Source organism: Hoplias malabaricus, chromosome 1 (assembly GCF_029633855.1).
Source record: "Hoplias malabaricus isolate fHopMal1 chromosome 1, fHopMal1.hap1, whole genome shotgun sequence".
Taxonomy (NCBI): Eukaryota; Metazoa; Chordata; class Actinopteri; order Characiformes; family Erythrinidae; genus Hoplias; species Hoplias malabaricus.
In genome coordinates, this window is record NC_089800.1 from 68,626,172 (window position 1) to 68,644,745 (window position 18,574).

At 41.2% G+C, this 18,574-nt stretch overlaps 1 pseudogene; it reads right to left on the reverse strand.

Moving 5' to 3' along the window:
* Window positions 1-5,374: 5,374 nt before the first annotated feature.
* Window positions 5,375-18,574, reverse strand: LOC136674679 (uncharacterized; annotated as a pseudogene).

An 18,574-nucleotide genomic window follows, 5' to 3' on the forward strand; every position in this document is an offset into this window, starting at 1 on the left:
ATAGAAGTCAGTCTCCAAACACAAGCAGCTACAAAAAACCCACCAGAAATATAAGCTCAATTTGTCGCTAGTCGTTTTTAACAAAGAAAATGCCGCTAAGAGAACTTAGAAATTCTCCGGTTCAACTCAGAAGAGAATTAAAATGTAATGCTCCCACGGATCTTTACACCAAAGGATCGCTGATTCGCTCATTTCGCTGTCAATCAAAAAGGGATTCAGCCTCAGACAGATCATCCAATCAGCATGCAGAAGCTGAGCGTCCGGGCCAGCCGAGGCCAGCCCACTGCCCTTTAGACCCCCAGAGACGCTGAGCGTCCGATGGGCGGGACAAACCCCGGCATTTATCCAATCACTCGTCTCGTTTTGCTGCACTTCGCTGCTTCGCTATTGAACTCTGTGGACGCTGCGTTTAAAGCACCGTGAAGGGAATGAATCAGTGATAAGAAGCTGATTCTGAACAAAAGTTGAGCGTTGTAGTGAATATTTATTCAATGACATGTACACACAACAGTATATATTTGATCATTTATTTTTTGACATTTTAGGGGAAGCTGACTTCCCTGGCAGTCTTAGAGCAATCGCCTCTGGTGTGAAGGTAAGGAGTGTGGCAGATGAAGGGAATGGAGTTATCTCTGCACATAGTCTATCTTTGTCTACGCCTGAGTCCCTGCTATTGGTCTACAGTGGTTCAATCATTTCTGACCCGCCTGCTAAGAGCTGTAAACGAATCCGTGTGGAGAGTGCTTCGAGGACAGCGACACAGGAAAAAAAACACCCTAACATTTGTATTCACGAAGGCATAACGCAAAAAAAACCCTCATTGTCTGGGCGTCGTTACGTAAAAAACGTTCCATTTCCTGGGCGCTAGGATTTCCGGAATATTTCGTTAGCCTTAAACAAGTTCTAGGAGCTTTACACCGCTGCAGCACCTCTCCTGCGACTGTAAGTGTTTTAAAAACAAATTCTGAAGCAATCTTGCATGTTTATAATTGTTTAAAATGTGGAGTTTTAAAGGCCGGCTTGCTCCCGGTGTAAGCCAGAGTAAACAGTGTGCTCGGTTTGGTTTTTCCTGAAAGCGGTCGAGTGCGGACGGCTGGAAATCCGTGTGCAGATAGTTGGATTACTTGTGAAACGAGAGGCAGTAATTACATGAAAAGGCATCAGCAAGTTTTTGGTGACAGTGGTATATATCAGTGGCATCGAATTGTTTAAAATGTATTAATTTTTTTTTGACAGTGGCATATGCCTCTGTTTTGCGCAATTACCAATGACATTGACATCTGTTTTGTGACATTGGCATTCATTGTTGAACATCTGCCAGTAGACTAAGTTTAGCTACCATATGGATGTTTAAAATAGCTATATATTTAACTAGCACACGTATGCTACTAGCCTTGAAAATGGACCAGACAAGTGACATGCTACAAACATAGCATCCCTTATTCGCACACAGTCCACTGTCACTGTGTTCATGGACAATTGAACTACAAGTTCTTCCCAGTTAGGGGTATAGGACGCTCCTCAAAATCACTACTTTCAAGACGTCGACATACAACAATGCTGCCAAGCATCATTACTACTGGACTAGTAGATTAATTAAAATGTCTTTATGGCACGTGAAGCTCTAATAGCATTGTACAACACTGCATGTCAGATTCTTGAAAGCTGACGTTTCAACCAAGACAATGTATTATGAAGGCTCATAATATGTGCTGACATCCAATTCTACTGATATATATAATCCAGATTTCCCCTAAATATTTTTTTGTCAGTCTTATGGTATATATATATATATATATATATATATATATATATATATAATGTTTTGTAATGGTGGTGTTGTTTTTCAAAGCTCTTTTAAATTATTAATACATGGAATTTGTCTGAGGCTATTTAAACATTTGTATAACATTGTACCATTAAGAACTGGATTCTATGAATCGGGAGTGGCATAAAACCCCATATAGAAATGATCCTTACAAAATGAAATATGGTATTTTCTGTATAACATTACAACTTGGTATTAACTTGGCTTTATCTTGAGTTTTCATTTTAGGAGGGCAGCTGTGTCAGTAATATGCTGCAGTCTACCATCATGTACAATTTTACCAACACCAGTATGTAATAAATATTATATATTAAAGTAGACTTGTTAGTCCAGTTCCCTTTTTCTCCTTTACAATAAAGTCCATGTGTTTATTTAACCATTGCAGTTCTGTAAAAATTCAAAATTTCTAAAACTCATGCTTCCCCTGCTGCTTGTTAGGCCACCACTCTAAATAAGAATTCATTGCCTGGTTAAAAATCAGTTAAAATACATTTTTAAATAACAATGATAATAACAATGGTGTTCATATTACAAATCATTTTATTTAATTGAATAAAAACCAACAGTAAAACAGCAGCTATAAAAATAAAAATAGTAACAATGAGGTATCAAAACTTTAAAACATTAAAGTTTTATAAAGTCTGGAGACTTGGAGGTTGTGGGTTCGAGTTCCATTCCGGGCGACTGTCTGTGAGGAGGTATGTTCTCCCTGCATCCACATGGGTTTCCTCCAGGTGCTCCGGTTTCCTCCCATGGTCCAAAAACACACGTTGATATGTGGATTGGCGGCTCAAAAGTGTCCATAGGTGTGAGTCAATGTGTGTGTGTGTGTGTGTGCGCTCCGCCCTGTGAAGGAAAGGCGCCTCCTCCAGGCTGTGTTCCCGCCTTGTGCCCAATGATTCCAGGTAGGCTCCAGATCCGCCGTGACCCTGAAAATGAATGAATGAAAACTTTAAAGTAATAGAACTTGACCAGAAGCCATCAACACTTCTCCAGCATATCAGCAAATGTTCAAATGTTTCATGAAGGTGGCAAGAGTCACCTTGATAAAGAGAAGAAAAGTAAGAGTTACCTCATAGTAATATCAATCTACTGATAAAACAAGAAGGTACAGTAATCCAGGCTTTAAATCAATGTAAAATGGTTCCAGAAGTCATAAAATACTGTCCAGGCATGCATGGGTTAACATATTGAGCTGAATATGTTATTCTGTATTTCATTAAGCAATTTGTAACGTGTAGTGCTCCTTGGAAGCCACTGTAAGATTAGGCATGGGTGACACAAAGTCAAGATTTTATCAGCATTGAATGATGTCGCCTTATTTTAAATAAACAGAAGTTCTAAGTTTGGAGATAATGGTAGTAATTCTGATGTTAGGCCCTTAAATTGGATGTAAGGGTGGCAACTTCAAAGACTGGAGTGAAATTAAAAATAATTGTGTAAATGACTTTATAAAAGTGTATAAAAGATTAAAACTGTAAAACCCCTCACAGGTTCTCTGGAGGGTTTCCTTCTTGTATGTTACATCTAACCTGCAATATACAAGGTACCAGCTATTCTCTTCAACTAATTTGGAGTCTGCATCTTTTTTCTTATCTAGGATTGGATTGAATGTTCTGTCATAGTTATGTTACATATTAAAATGACGTTTAGACACAGGATGTTGGGTTACTAATAATAACAACAAAAAACCCAACAGTCAATAAATGCTTTTAAATGTAATAATTCATCTGTACAATCAAAGATTAGAATTGTCCGTACTATGGCTTTTTCTGTGGTTCTATATGGATGTGAAATCTGAACAACACGAGACAGCTTTGGTGTCTGTGAATACTGAAGGACTCTATTTTAGACATTTTGTGAAAATATAATTGGAAAATTATGCTTGAGACAGACAGTTTAAGCTAAAAGAGGAAGAGCATGAAAAGCCAATATATAACTGGAAGTAGTAGTATATGGAATAAGAAAACATACTTCAGGGAGCATCACATCAAAGATGTAATCTAAACTTTCAAGGTTGTTCTCATGGTTGACTGCTGTTCTTATCTTGTCTGCTTGTCTGTTTGACAAGCTATATATGAGAAATAACATGAGCTGCAGATAACCCTTTCTTTACCACAATGTGATATTAAAATGGCGTATGAAGCTAAATGGGCTTTATAATCACATTGTCATCACTAAAACGGCATTGCTTAGGTTTCAAACACTGCTTTAATTTCAGTGACACTTCTGGATGCTTCCAGAGGTAGAAACGACTTGACTTTTTTCCTTTGTCTGCAGAGCCTATGGATGAAGAAACAACAACAGATATAATACACACTAACACTGGAATCAAAAATATGTTTTTTGACTTTAAAAGAAAACCTTTATTCACCTTCATTTCTGTATCTGAGATCAGACCATCAACTCCCTGATTCAGTGCTTTGATTTTACTGCAAAGAAAACAGGTACATGTGGCACATCAATGTGTCTGTGTATTTCTTTGAATTTCCATCTGAACTTCCATGGCCAAATTTGAATGATTAGTACATTCTAACTGCTTGGTATAAATGATTAAATTGTTTGTTTAGTAAAATAATTCTTTAGAGTAGAAAACCCTGTTTTTTTTCTGGCTTAAGGTCATAGCAAAGCTGGAACTGGCCTCTTTCCAATGGTGTAATGTATGTACAACTAATAAGGTTGTGTTGTGATAGGATCTTCGTATTACATTGTAAAGTGCTACATCACTTATAACGTCACCTGTCAAATGTTTAGGGCTGTGGTAAGTCACAGCCACATCTGAATTTCCCTTTTTTGACGTCTGTCTCAGACACACCAGCGCAGTCCATGTGCAGCCATCCCAAACATAGGTCACACTGAACCCAAAGCACCTGTACTACCTTTGTGTATAGTGACCTATTTAAGTGAAATGATACACACAGCTGTGTAACTAGTATGGTATGCCTTCAATAACAGAAAAATATCAGTTTAGAAAAATAAAGAAAAGGCATACCCCTTTTCCTGAACACTCTGATAACATACTTGCAAGGCACCAGCCATGCACAGTTTTACTAGGAAATCTCATGGAATCCTGCAAAGAAAAATTTAATTGTTTCAGTAATATGACTGCTAGTATGAAACAAGTGAACTACACATTGGACAACTAACCTCTATCTGGACACCTTCAGCTAGGGCTGCTGTGTGATATTTTCGCATATGCTCCATTTGAGACCTCCCTACGACCTCTGTGGCCAAGCTGCAACTCTTCAACTCCATCTCTGCCATCTGTAAATCATGCATTCTATCCATGTCACGTGTGTTAAGCAATACCAGATATTTGCAGTTTAAATAGGTTTATGACTGCTTATGGCCCAATTTTACAATCATGTAAAAATTATAAACACTCGTAGAATACCTTCTTAAGAACATTTACATTTACATTTATGCATTTGGCAGACGCTTTTATCCAAAGCGACTTACAAAAGAGGATCTAACATTCGAACTACAGCACAAATTATACAAAATACCTTACATTAAGTGCAATATGCCAGGAAGTAAATAAGTGCATTAAAGAAAGACATTCAGTGCAAAAGACTCTCGGAAGGGCTGGGTTTTCAATGATTTCTTCAATGCAGAGAGGGTTTCTGTTGCTCTGATAGTGCTTGGAAGCTCGTTCCACCAGCGTGGTACCAGAGATGAGAATAGCCTCAACTGACCTGTACGGGGGGTTGGTCGTGTTAGTTGGCACTCCTTTGAGGAACGGAGAGGGCGGGCGCTAACGTATGGTTTTAAGAGTCTATTGAGGTAGATGGGAGCAGAACCAGTGAATATTCTGAAGGCCATCATTAGTGATTTAAATTTGATGCGAGCAGCTAAGGGTAGCCAATGCAGCTCAACTAATAGGGGCGTGACGTGCTCTTTTTGGTTGGTTGAAGACCAGGTGTGCTGCAGCATTCTGGATCATCTGTAGCGGTCTCACAGCACAGGCCGGAAGACCTGTCAGGAGGGCGTTGCAATAGTCTAGATGGTAGATTACTAACGTCTGGATAAGGAGCTGTGTTGTATGTTGAGTTAGATATGGCCTAATCTTCCTTATGTTGAATAGGGAGAAGCGGCACGATCGAGCTACAGCGGTAACGTGATCTGCGAAGGTCAGCTGTTCATCAACCATGACACCTAGGTTTCTTACAACCTTGGTGGGAGCCACCGATAGGGACTCTAGCTTGATGCTGATGTTGTGGAGAATAGCTTGCTTGGCTGGGAGGACCAGTAGTTCAGTTTTGGATAAATTAAATTGGAGGTGATGTTCCTTCATCCATGTAGATATATCAGAAAGACAGTCAGATATTCGAGTTGCCACTGAAGTGTCTCCTGGAGGAAAGGATAAATAGAGCTGTGTGTTATCTGCATAGCAGTGATAGGAGAAGCCGTGTGAATGTATGATTGGGCTTAGAGAGGTGGTGTACAAGGCAAAGAGGAGGGGTCCCAGCACTGAGCCTTGGGGCACACCTGTGGTGAGGTGGTGTCGCGCTGATGCTTGTCCAAGCCATGACACACTGAAGGATCGTCCAGTGAGATAAGACTCAAACCAGGAGAGTGCATTGTTTTTGAAGCCCATGTCAGTGAGTTTGTTTAGTAAGATGTGGTGGTTGACCGTATCAAATGCTGCTGATAGGTCGAGCAAAATGAGAACTGAGGACTGACCTGTTGCTTTGGCATCTTTAAGAGCTTCCATTACTGACAGAAGTGCAGTTTCCGTCGAGTGGCCGCTTTTGAAGCCGGATTGGTTAGAGTCAAGAAGGTTATGTTGGGAGAGGAATTTTGTTGCCTGCTTAAAGACAGCTCTTTCAATGATTTTAGACAGGAAGGGGTGGAGAGAGACTGGTCGGTAGTTCTCTACTATAGAAGGAGCAAGAGAGGGCTTTTTGAGTAGAGGTCTTACTTGAGCTTTCTTGAAGGTGTTTGGAAATGTTCCAGAGGTTAGTGAAGAATTGATTACATGAGTGGCTGCGGACACAATGGACGGGGCTATGGTTTGCAGTAGGGTGGTAGGAATGGGATCCAGTGGACAGGATGTAGGACGGCCACCTCTAAGAAGATTTGATACCTCGTCTTCTGTGAGAGGAGTGAAAGAAAGGAAGGAAGCAGTAGGTTTAGGAGGATTCGAAGGGGGAGCCGGAGGCTGTGTAGAAGGGTCCGAGAACCGGCTGCTGATTGCAGCAACTTTGCTGGTGAAGAAGTCAGCAAATGCGTCAGCGGTGAGGTTGGTTGCAGGGGGTGGAGGTGGAGGGTTCAGTTGAAGGTTGAAAACAGATTCCAGGTGTCAGTAGCGTTGTTGATTTTGTCTTGGTAGAATTTCTTTTTTGCAGAGGTGACATTTGTTGAGAAGGCTGAGAGCAGGGATTGTAGTTGTGTCAGGTGTGATGGGTCTTTTGTTTTTCGCCATCTCCTCTCAGCAGCTCTGAGGTTAGTGCGCATTGATCGAAGGGAGTCAGTAAGCCACGGGTGGGGCTGCATGGGTCTTGCGGGTCTGGTAGTCAGAGGGCACAGGCGATCTAAGCAGGAGCTCAGTGTTGTGCAGAGTGACTCTGTGGCGTCATTGACCTCAAGAGATGAGAAGGTGCTGGGGGGTGGGAGAGCAGAAGTCACAAGGGCAGAGAAGTGGGTGGGAGATAGGTTGCGGAGATTGCGCCGGAAGGGGACAGAGGGAGCGGACACAGTGGGTTGCTGAGGGAGACAAGAATTGAGCTGAATAAAGTAATGGTCAGAGAGATGTAGAGGAGTAACATTTACAGAGTTAATTAGGCAGTGTTTGGTGAGAATGAGATCAAGTGCATTACCTACTTTGTGAGTTGAGGGGGTGCATACCTGCTGTAGCTCAAAGGAGTGGGTCAGAGAGAAGAAGTCGGCAGCAGCCAGAGTGTCAAGGTGGATGTTCATGTCACCGAGAATGAGCATGGGACAGTCATGTTCAGGGATGGATGAAAGCAGGGTGTCTAGTTCTTCTAGGAAATCACCCAGTTGCCCTGGGGGACGGTATACAACGACCACATACATTTTTACTGGAGCAGTCATCAGGATGGCATGGAATTCGAAGGAGCTGTACGAGACTGATGATTTGAACTGGGTATATTTCCATGTGTTGGAAATCAACAGCCCTGTACCACCACCTCGTTTACCAGGCCGTGGGGTATGGGAGAATCTGTAGTTGATGGAGGGAGCAGTGGGGGTAGCGCTGTTTTGATCCAAGTCTCAGTGAGGGCTAGGATGTCTAGTGAAAGATGGTTTGCATAGGCGGAGATGAAGTCTGCTTTGTTTACTGCAGACTGACAGTTCCATAGACCTATTGAGAAGGAATTGGTTATGGGTGTGGATGTGTGATATAGAGAATAGAGTGAGATATAGCGAAGGTTATCAAGGTTTCGTTTCCGTCTGTGGAAGTAGAAGCGCCTGCGAGTTCCAGAGAGAGGAGAGATGGGGTAGGGACACATTGTGGAAAGAGGAAAATTAGGCTTTGTTTGTTTGTTTGGTGGCCTCGCTTGGGGGACATGATTGGGAGACACGTTATGTCTTTACCCCAGAATGTCTTCACACCAGAAAGGCTGAACACGAAGGCTGACGCTTCAGAGGGATCATTCTTTTTTGTAATGGAGATCTCACACAGCTGTCCTGTGTTGGTGATTGATTGTCCCAGCTGAGACTGCCCACTGACAGTTTGGTAGAGAACAAAAGGCCTGAGGGAGTGGTCACAGCTGAAACTCCCTCGAGCTGATTGTTTCCCTAATTGAATCAGTAGTGGTACTTAACACCTTTAGAATGGGTTTCAGTTGATACTTGCAGTCAGGTGACTGGAGCCACAGCACAGGAAGTCCACAAGATCAGTTGAGTTGGTAAATAAAAACAGAATGCACAAGCATGCACTTACTCAGGTTCTTCTGTGTCTGCAGTTCCTTTCACTTACAGTAAAAACGAAAACTCCACAGTTGTTGGTCTCCCTGGAGCTCTGTAGCCACTGGGATGGATAACAGACTGTCCAGTCAGCCAGGTTCCATGTTTGACGAAATGCATGACTGGAGCAAAAAAATGTGAATTACTCACACATGCAGATAGGTTTTTGAACCCTTCATGTTACTGAGTGTAGCCGTGTAACAGTCTCAAATATACAAACCGGATTCCAAAAAAGTTGGGACACTAAACAAATTGTGAACAAAAACTGAATGCAATGATGTGGAGGTGCCAACATCTAATATTTTATTCAGAATAGAACACAAATCACAGATCAAAAGTTTAAACTGAGAGAATGTTACCACTGTGTGGCATCCCCCCTTCTTACAACACTCAACAGACGTCTGGGGACAGAGGAGACCAGTTTCTCAAGTTTAGAAATAGGAATGCTCTCGCATTCATGTCTAATACAGGCCTCTAAGTGTTCAATCGTCTTGGGCCTTCTTTGTTGCCCCTTCCTCTTTATGATGCACCAAATGTTCTCTATAGGTGAAAGATCTGGACTGCAGGCTGGCCATGTCAGTACCCGGATCCTTCTCCTACGTAGCCATGATGTTGTGATTGTCTTCACTGAAAGAGATGACGTCTAGATGGGAGCATATGTTGTTCTAGAACCTGAACATAGTTCTCTGCATTAATGGTGCCTTTCCAGACATGCAAGCTGCCCATGCCACAAGCACTAATGCAACCCCATACCATCAGTGATGCAGGCTTCTGAACGGAGCGTTGATAACAACTTGGGTTATCCTTGTCCTCTTTGGTCCGGATGACATGGCATCCCAGTGTTCCATAAAGAACTTCAAATTGTGACACATCTGACCACAGAAGAGTCTTCCATTTTGCCACACTCCATTTTAAAAGACCCCTGGCCCAGTGCAAACGTCTGAGCTTGTGGCGCTTGCTTAGAAAAGGCTTCCTCTTTGCACTGTAGAGTTTCAGCTGGCAACGGCGGATGGCACGGTGGATTGTGTTAACTGACAATGCTTTCTGGAAGTATTTCTGAGCCCATTCTGTTATTTCCTTGACAGTGGCATTCCTGTTTGAGGTGCAGTGACATTTAAGGGCCTGGAGATCATGAGCATTTCACAGAGAATTGTTCCAGATTCTCTGAACCTTTTGATGATATTATGCACGGTTGATGATGATAACTTAAAGGTTTTTGCTATGTTACGCTGGGTAACACCATTCTGGTATTGCTGCACTATCTTTCTGCACAACAATGGCAGCATTGGTGATACTCTAACCATCCTGGCTTCAGAGCAACACCGACACTCTGAGAAGCTCTTTTTATACCCAATCATGTTGTCAATTGACCTAATTAGTGTTAATTGGTCTTCCAGCTGCACCAAAGAGTGACAGTCTGCCATCCAATCCAACTTGAGCTTTCTCATGTGTGTGCCTCTGTATTTTGTCCATAAATTCCATGTTTACTTTATTGTTGTGCATATGGAACACCAACCGTAGAGCAAACATGAAATGAGTGTCTTTCATCTGACAAAGAAAGCAGCAACATGGATGTGTTAATGTAGCCAGACAGCTGTGGTACTAGATAAAGGCTTTTCCTTTGTCTGTTTTTGGTTTTGCTGGTGGAAATGGTCATACAAAAAATCTATTTGAAGTTCCTTTAATCGGATGAGGTTTGTTAAACTTTTCTCCGGTTACATTGTTCTTTCTCTGGACTGGTCCTCCTTCTTTTAGAACTTTAATCCAGGGCAAATTAACCTTAAGTGTTTTGGCTAAAGCCTTGAGATGTAGTAGAAAGTGAAACATAATTTGAGCGCTCTGCAAATCCTTTCAGGACCTCAGTTTTGGGCAAGACAGGCCCAGCACGGCATGCCACTCCAATCCATTGGGCAAATGCAGAATAGGAGAGATCACTGGAGAAAGGATTTCTCGCTCTTGTGTCTGAGGTTGGAACAGAATGGAATTTAATTAAGTGTTAGTTTTTTCTGTAGAATTTCTTGTAATTCTGATATTATTGTGTAAAGACAACTAGAGCAGCATGGTGACACAACAAGTAGTGTCGCAGTCACACAGCTCCAGGGTCCTGGAGATTGTGGGTTCGAGTCCCACACCGGGTGACTGTCTGTGAGGAGTGTGGTGTGTTCTCCCTGTGTCTGCATGGGTTTCCTCTGGGTGACTGGCTGTGAGGAGTGTGGTGTGTTCTCCCTGTGTCTGCGTGGGTTTCCTCTGGGTGACTGTCTGTGAGAAGTGTGGTGTGTTCTCCCCGTGTCTGCGTGGGTTTCCTCCGGGTGATCCGGTTTCCTCCCACGCTTCAAAAACAAACGGTATGTAGATTGGTGACTCAAAAGTGTCCGTAGGTATGAGTGTGTGAGTGAATGTGTGTGTGTGTGTTCCTGTGAATGTGAATTAATAAGCAATACAGTAAGAAAACAGTATTATGTAACAAACTTACCATAACAAAAACCTGTAGCAATGAGTTTCTTTTCCAGTGATGACCATTTCTCATCAACATTTACGGTCATTTAGTTGAATATTGTCAGTGCATGGTCTCTTGGAGAGAAAAAATAATGTGAACTGACTGAAAAGAAAGACAACACATTAATGTAAAAATAAAATAGCAGCGCATGAACTAACAAACTAAAATGCAATTAATTAATATAATATTGGACATCCCAAAAAATGATCAAAATCATCACCACCATCTTTTATAATATATCTGGGGGATACATGGGCACAGATTGTCAAGGGGAGGCATTGCAACTCCCACAGCAAAGTTTTAGTCCCCAGACACAAACGTCACACAAATCTACAGATGCCAAAATGGTCTTTAGATGTCAGGTAAACTGTTCAGAAACTGTAGATGCTGGAAACAAAGTTTACATTATCATTTGTAGCAGAGATGTTCAAATTACTTGAATAGAAATATTATTCATCTTGTTCAAATATATTTAACAAAAAAACAATATGTCCCCTTTTCCCTTACAAAGTAATGTAAAAATGGCTTACTAGGCAAGCCAAAGGCCACTTTCCAATTGGCATCAGCAATTAAAACAGGTGGTTCATGGCCACAGCGTACACAAGAGTATTCATAGCAGTGGCGGATGCTGGTCTTTCAAGGAGGGGAAGCTCAATTTCGGCCTACATCATAAAATGTGTTGGCTTATTTATACATAAGTTCTACCCTCTGTTCCTTTTCAAGAAAATGATCTGTGACCCTGTCGTACCGACAAGGCTTTTTTCCAGGGACTTGACTAGTGTCCACTCAATGGCCAGCAGAGCTAGGCTGCTTAAATGGCCTTGGCCCATGTGAAGTGTGTCCGTCTGTGAGTGCTTTGTGATGGTGGAGGGGCTCAGCAGCACCCGCTGGACAGAAACTGCGATAGAAGTCAGAAAGAGTGATAGAAGTCAGTCTCCAATAACAAGCAGCTACAAAAAAACCCCACCAGAAATAGAAGCCAGATCATCCAATCATCATGCAGAAGCTGAGCGTCCGGGCCAGTCGAGGCCAGCCCACTGCCCCATAGACCCCCAGAGACGCTGAGCGTTCGATGGGCGGGACAAAGCCCAGCTTTTATCCAATGACTCGTCTCGTTTCGCTGTACCTCATTGCTTCGCTATTGAACTCTGTGGACTGTTTAAAGCACTGTCTTTACCAGTGATATGAAGCTGATTCTGAACAAAAGTTGAGCGTGTTGTAGTGCATATTTATTCAATGACATGTACACACAACAGTATATATTTGATCACTTATTTTTTGACATTTTAGGGGAAGCTGAGCTTCCCTTGCCGTCTTAGAGCAATCGCCTCTGATTCATAGTGATAAATAGTCATTTCCCAAAAAGCTTTTTTCAGCATGTTGTGATGTATCTTCATATTTAGGAGGTCCTCCATCATAGACAAAAAACGTCTGATAGCTCTGTTTGACTATTATATAGGAAACTTTGATTAAAACTGATATTTGGCAAAAGTTGAAAATGCAAAAGGACACAAAACATTTTTTTACCTTGAGGGCTGATGTCATCATTGAACAGAAACGGATAGTCAAAAGAATTCTACTGTTGAAATTTTGAAATCCTGTTGTGAAGTTCTGAAATCTTACAGGAGTCCTGCAGATCAGGCACTTTTTCATACACACAGTGACACCTTTACATGAAAAAGGAATTAGAGAGTGGCCTTTACATTTATATCTTGGGAAAAAAAGAGACATTTACAAGTATCTTTTGGATTGTTGTGCACAAACCTTTCTGAATACACAGCAAAATCCACAGACACAAAATAACTCCATGAGAGTTAATTTCAACACTTTAAAGTGTCTATATGGGTCCACTCTCAGGGGTGTTATTTTAACACTTTTCAAAGTGTTGGAATTTTAACACTGCAATATAGTTAATTCTGACTCTCTGGAGAATTAAAATGTAATACTATTCAACACTACTCAGTGTTAAATTTTCTCAACACCAGAGTGCAGTGTAATAAACTGACTCTTTTAGGGTGTCACTATTTACTCTACAGGAGTTACCTACATATTCACACGGATTTGCCTACTGCAGCTTTAAGAGTGTGCAATTAATTTAGTTTAGCTTGAAAAATAGAATGAAATACTACTGAACACTACAGTCACTTTTTTCTTTTTTATTTATTCCTGAACATGTGCACCACTTTTAATAAAATGTTCAAAACACATTCAATCAAGTTTTCAAAATAAAACAATATGGCACTCTGTGAGCTCTGTTACCTTTCTCATTTGAGTACTGCTTATCAAAGGGTCTGAAATAAGTAAGCTGGTCTATACAGATAACAGAATATCCATCATCTCTCTCCTCAATACAGTATCCATTAAAGTGCTCATCAAAGTACAGTGTGTCAACACAACCAGCTAGTATGAAAGCATGCTCTTCATGTATTATTATACTACAGATTTTTTTAAACTCTGGAAGATCATAGGATCCAGTACAAATAAACAAACCAACTTCATACTCGGTACCATAAATTCTGACCCAGTTAGTAGTTGAAACATCAGAACATGTCTCCAAATGTAATGTCTGTCCAAGTACTTAGCCACCCTCCAAGCTAGAGACTGTTTATGTTCTTGTAGGACCAAATTCAAACCTCTTTGAAACAGTAGTTCTCAAATTGAAATGCCAATTGACGTTGATGCTGCTTTACTAAAGATTTTATGAGATTTTTGAAATTTTTTACAGACCTTTTGAAAACACGGTGTTTAGCCTCGAAACGCCTACACCATATATGTATAAGAGGGCCAATTTTTTTAATACACCGTGGATAGTGTATTATCAGGTGGTGTTTTGGAATCAATTTCCTGTCAGGATACAATAATTTAAACATATTATGGTGATCATAGATCAAATGTTTCAAGTAACATATCACTCCATCAGTTACAATTGGGGAGAACACTATGTTGACTATCTTTATCAAAAGGAGAAGTAGATTCCATTGACTGTTACCCCTTTCATCTCCAAATATAAGTGGAGTATTGCGCAGAGCACACCATGACTGGACAGCATTCAACCCCAGGTGTTTGCTCTTGTCATCCAATTGTAAGCAACTTGGTTTTTTTGCGTTCTGTGTAACCATAATTAAAGCTCTGTAATCTGTCAGACAGAGTGTTTACAGAAACATAACCCTGTTTAATAAAATATAGAAAAAGCAGCTTGAGTTCATACTGTACAACACCCTCTAACAAATCATGCATAATGTCAAGTTATGCATGTTACAGATAATGAATGAATGAATGAATAATTTTCTTCAGGAGAAAATGTTTTGAAAACTGCCTCTCGTGCATGGCTGTGAACATCACTAACAACTTCTTCCATTGAGCTACCAATTGTTTGGACAGTGTTTTCAGAGAGACCTGCCGCTTGCAAATGTGCAACAATTGAACCACACATAGAAGACAGCTGGGAAATACCAGAGCTCTCTGAAGTAACAAGAAACTCTTTCAAAGTGGCAACAGAAGTTGAAGCTATTTGCACTGCCTCTTCACTTTGAATAGTGATATTCTGGCTAGGTTCCACATGGGGAACTGTGGCATACCTATGTATATTGTTGAGGTGCTTTCTGAAGCCATTGTAAGTACAAAAAGATAAAGAACATCCTTGCTCGCCACATTTCAAATGTAAACTTCTGCCAGGATATAAGCCATGGTGAAATTTTAAATGCTGACAAAGAAGTAAACAATTTTTTGGGTGCACTTTACAAACAAAACACATGAACATTATTTATATATTAAAAAAAAAAAAAAACTTAGTTCAGTAGTGCTGACAAAAAGTCTTGCTCTAAGTTCCTTAACACGAGGGCTTTCCTTTGTGTAGCGAATTGCTAGAAAATAGTAGTGACTTAGCTAGATTCCAATATTTAAATACCAAAGGTAAGTATCTGGGATTAATTAACAAGAATTATAAAATAATACTGTTGGCCAATCAGAAAAACCTAGGATCGTCTACGGAGCCAAGGACAACACCACGCAAGAGATGACACTGCACCACTGCTCTGAGATTTGGAGATTAGCCTCCTTTAAATTAAAAGGGAAGTAAAATATTATAAAATAAAATACAAAAAACAGGCAGGATATTCAATATAAATAATACACCTTATATTACTGTTATTACCATATATATATATCCTTTTTTTTTCTGAAAGAAATCTTTGACTTGTCTTCCTCGTTAAGAACGCCAAGGAGATTTAGCAGAGTTCGGTTAAAGCGTTCGACTGGATTCCCACGGGGGTGATATGGTGTAGTACGTGACTTGCGGATTCCCATAATCTGACATAATTCCTTAATGACATGTGATTCAAAGTCTGTACCTTGGTCACTGTGTAGACATTCAGGGATGCCATAATGAATTATGAAGTTTTCCCAGAGGCATTTTGCAACAGTTTGGGCTTTTTGGTTTGGTGTGGGAATTGCTACAGCATACTTCGTGAAATGGTCTGTAATCTCGAGAAAATCCTTGGTGTTGCTTCGGTCGGGCTCTATGGATAGGAAGTCCATGCATAAAAGTTCAAGTGGTCTGGTCGAAGTGATGTTCATTAGGGGCGCTGCTTTCTCTGGTAGTGTCTTCCTTCGGACGCATCTGTCACAGGTCTTGACTTTTCTTTCAACATCCTCAGACATCTTTGGCCAATAGAATCTAGACCTTACCAGGTTAAGTGTCCACTCCATTCCCATATGACCCATGTCATCATGTAGACTTTTGAGAACAACAGCTCGTAACGAATCAGGTAAGACCATTTGGTAAGTAGGGTTCTCCCCATCCAAGCGCTGACGATATAAGATCTTGTTGTGCAATCTTAGCTTTTTCCACTGCTTCAGGAAATGGGTGATTTGTGGCAGCTCTTCTCTGACCATTGGAGGAATTGTCTCTCCTGTCTCCATCTGGTGGATTACTTCCCTTAAACATGGATCAGCCTTTTGTTGTTTCTGAATCTCTTCCTCAGACATTTGTGTAATTATAGGTAGCCCACTTTGTTCTTCGTTGCTGAAACAATCCGGGATAGAATCTGAAGAAACAACTAGAGAATGTATCTGTGCCACAGTGTCATTGTCGTGCTGACATTCATCCAAAGTACGTTTGACAAAATGCTTTTCACAGACAGCTTTGACAACATCTTGGCCCATATAGACATCTGAATCTTCCAGGTGAGTATTAGCAAACTGGTAGATTCGTTCCTGTTCTTTTCGGGAAACAGCGTCATTGGTCAGTTCACCATGGGGCCTTCTAGAAAGACCATCAGCATCTGCATTTTGCTTCCCAGCCCTGTACTTCAGCTTGAAGTCGAAAGTTGACAGCGAGGCTAGCCACCGGTAACTTGTGGCATCCATCTTGGCAGTAGTGAGAATATATGTTAATGGGTTACTATCAGTCACAACAGTAAATGGACTCCCATACAAATAGTCACTAAATTTGTGTGCCAAAAACTCAAGCTTATGTGCAGGGTACTTAGATTCACTTCTTGACAACCCTCTACTTGCATAGGCGATAACCCTCATTTTGCCTTCTTGCTCTTGGTACAGAGCTGCCCCCACTCCAGTAGTACTGGCATCAGTATGGAGAACATATGGAAGCTGGGGGTCCGCAAATCCTAGGACAGATGCTGAGGTGAGGTTTTCAATGATGACCTGGAATGACTGTTCGCACTCAGGAGTCCAGCGACTACCAAACGGCTGTTTCGGATCATGATACTGTTTTTGTTCTTTCTTGGGTTGGTTACCCCTCCTCAAAGGTGGGTATCCAACAGTTAGGTCTGTAAGTGGTTTGACAATCCTTGAGTAATTTTTAATGAAACGCCTGTAGTAGCCTGAAAAACCAAGAAAAGATCTCAGTTCTTTTAACCCTTTGGGTCTTGGCCATGTTTTTAGGGCTTCTACTTTGTTAGGGTCTGTCTCAACTCCATTTTGGGAAACGATGTGACCCAAGTATCGAACAGAAGTTTGAAAAAACTTACATTTAGTTGGAGAAAGCTTCAAACCATAATCTTTGAGACGATTCAAAACTTTTAGTAGCCTTGCTTTGTGTTCTTCTAAGGTCTTGGAGAAAACAATCAAGTCGTCAAGGAATACAAGGACTTCTCTCAGGTTAATGCCACTCATACATTTTTCCATCAAGCGTTGAAATGTGCTTGGTGCATTTGTGATTCCTTGTGGCATATGATTGAATTCCCAAAATCCAAGGGGACACACGAATGCAGTCTTGGGTTTATCAGTTTCTTCAACTTCAATTTGGTAGTACCCTGATTTCAAGTCTAACACAGAGAACCATTTTGATCCTGTGAGCTTGGAAAAGGTCTCCTCTAAGTTTGGAAGAGCATAAGCGTCTTTAACTGTTTGAAGGTTCAGCTTCCTGTAGTCTATGCATAAGCGCACATCTCCATTTTTCTTGCGCACAACTACTATGGGAGATGAAAAAGAAGATTCAGACTATCTGATTATACCAGCCTGCAGCAGCTCTTGCAGATGGTTGCGAACAGCTTCTAGGTCTTGCGGGTGAATAGGTCGAGCTCGATGCTTGAATGGAGTTTCATCAGAGAGTGTTATGTGATGTTTGACTCTATTGGCTCTCCCATAATCCAGGTCATTTTGTGCAAAGACTTCAGGCATGTTGTTCAACTTCTGAGTGACACGCTCTTTCCATTCAATAGAAATGGGAGAATCTTCAAAGTTAAAACTCAATCCAGGGTTGACTGGTACATACTCAGCTGAATTGGATGACTGGGGTAGTAAAGCCTGAACAGCGTTAAGTTCTGCAACGATGCATTTCTGGGGCATCACTATATCATGCCCAGACTCATTTTTTAACACAACAGGAACTTTTTGGGGTAGCTTAGCAGGGATGCTCAGCAAACAGGGCTTTACCAACAGTCCCCCAGGCAAGGTGGAACAGGTGGGGTGCTCTAAAACAGCCAAAGTTCCTGATGTCTGTTTGTTGACTAGAATACAACCCTCCAAACCACATTTTCTCCAGCAGGAATGACTTGCGGGTCCTTACTGTGGAGTTTGACTAACCCATGAATGAGATGTTGTTGTTGTTTATGTCTTGCTCTGAGAATTTTTAATACAGCTTCATAACTGTACCGATGAGGATAGTGTCTTTCCACAAACTTGTCAGTGATGGTCATATACAAAACATCTAAAGTGTTCGTACCAATGAGGACTTGGGGTTGGGCTTCAGAACTCAAGTCTGGAGCAACCAAGGCTAGTGTTGGCACTTCCACCATCACTCCGGCGAATTCTTTGGGAAAGGCGATACTCAGATCTACATATCCCAAGTAAGGTACCAT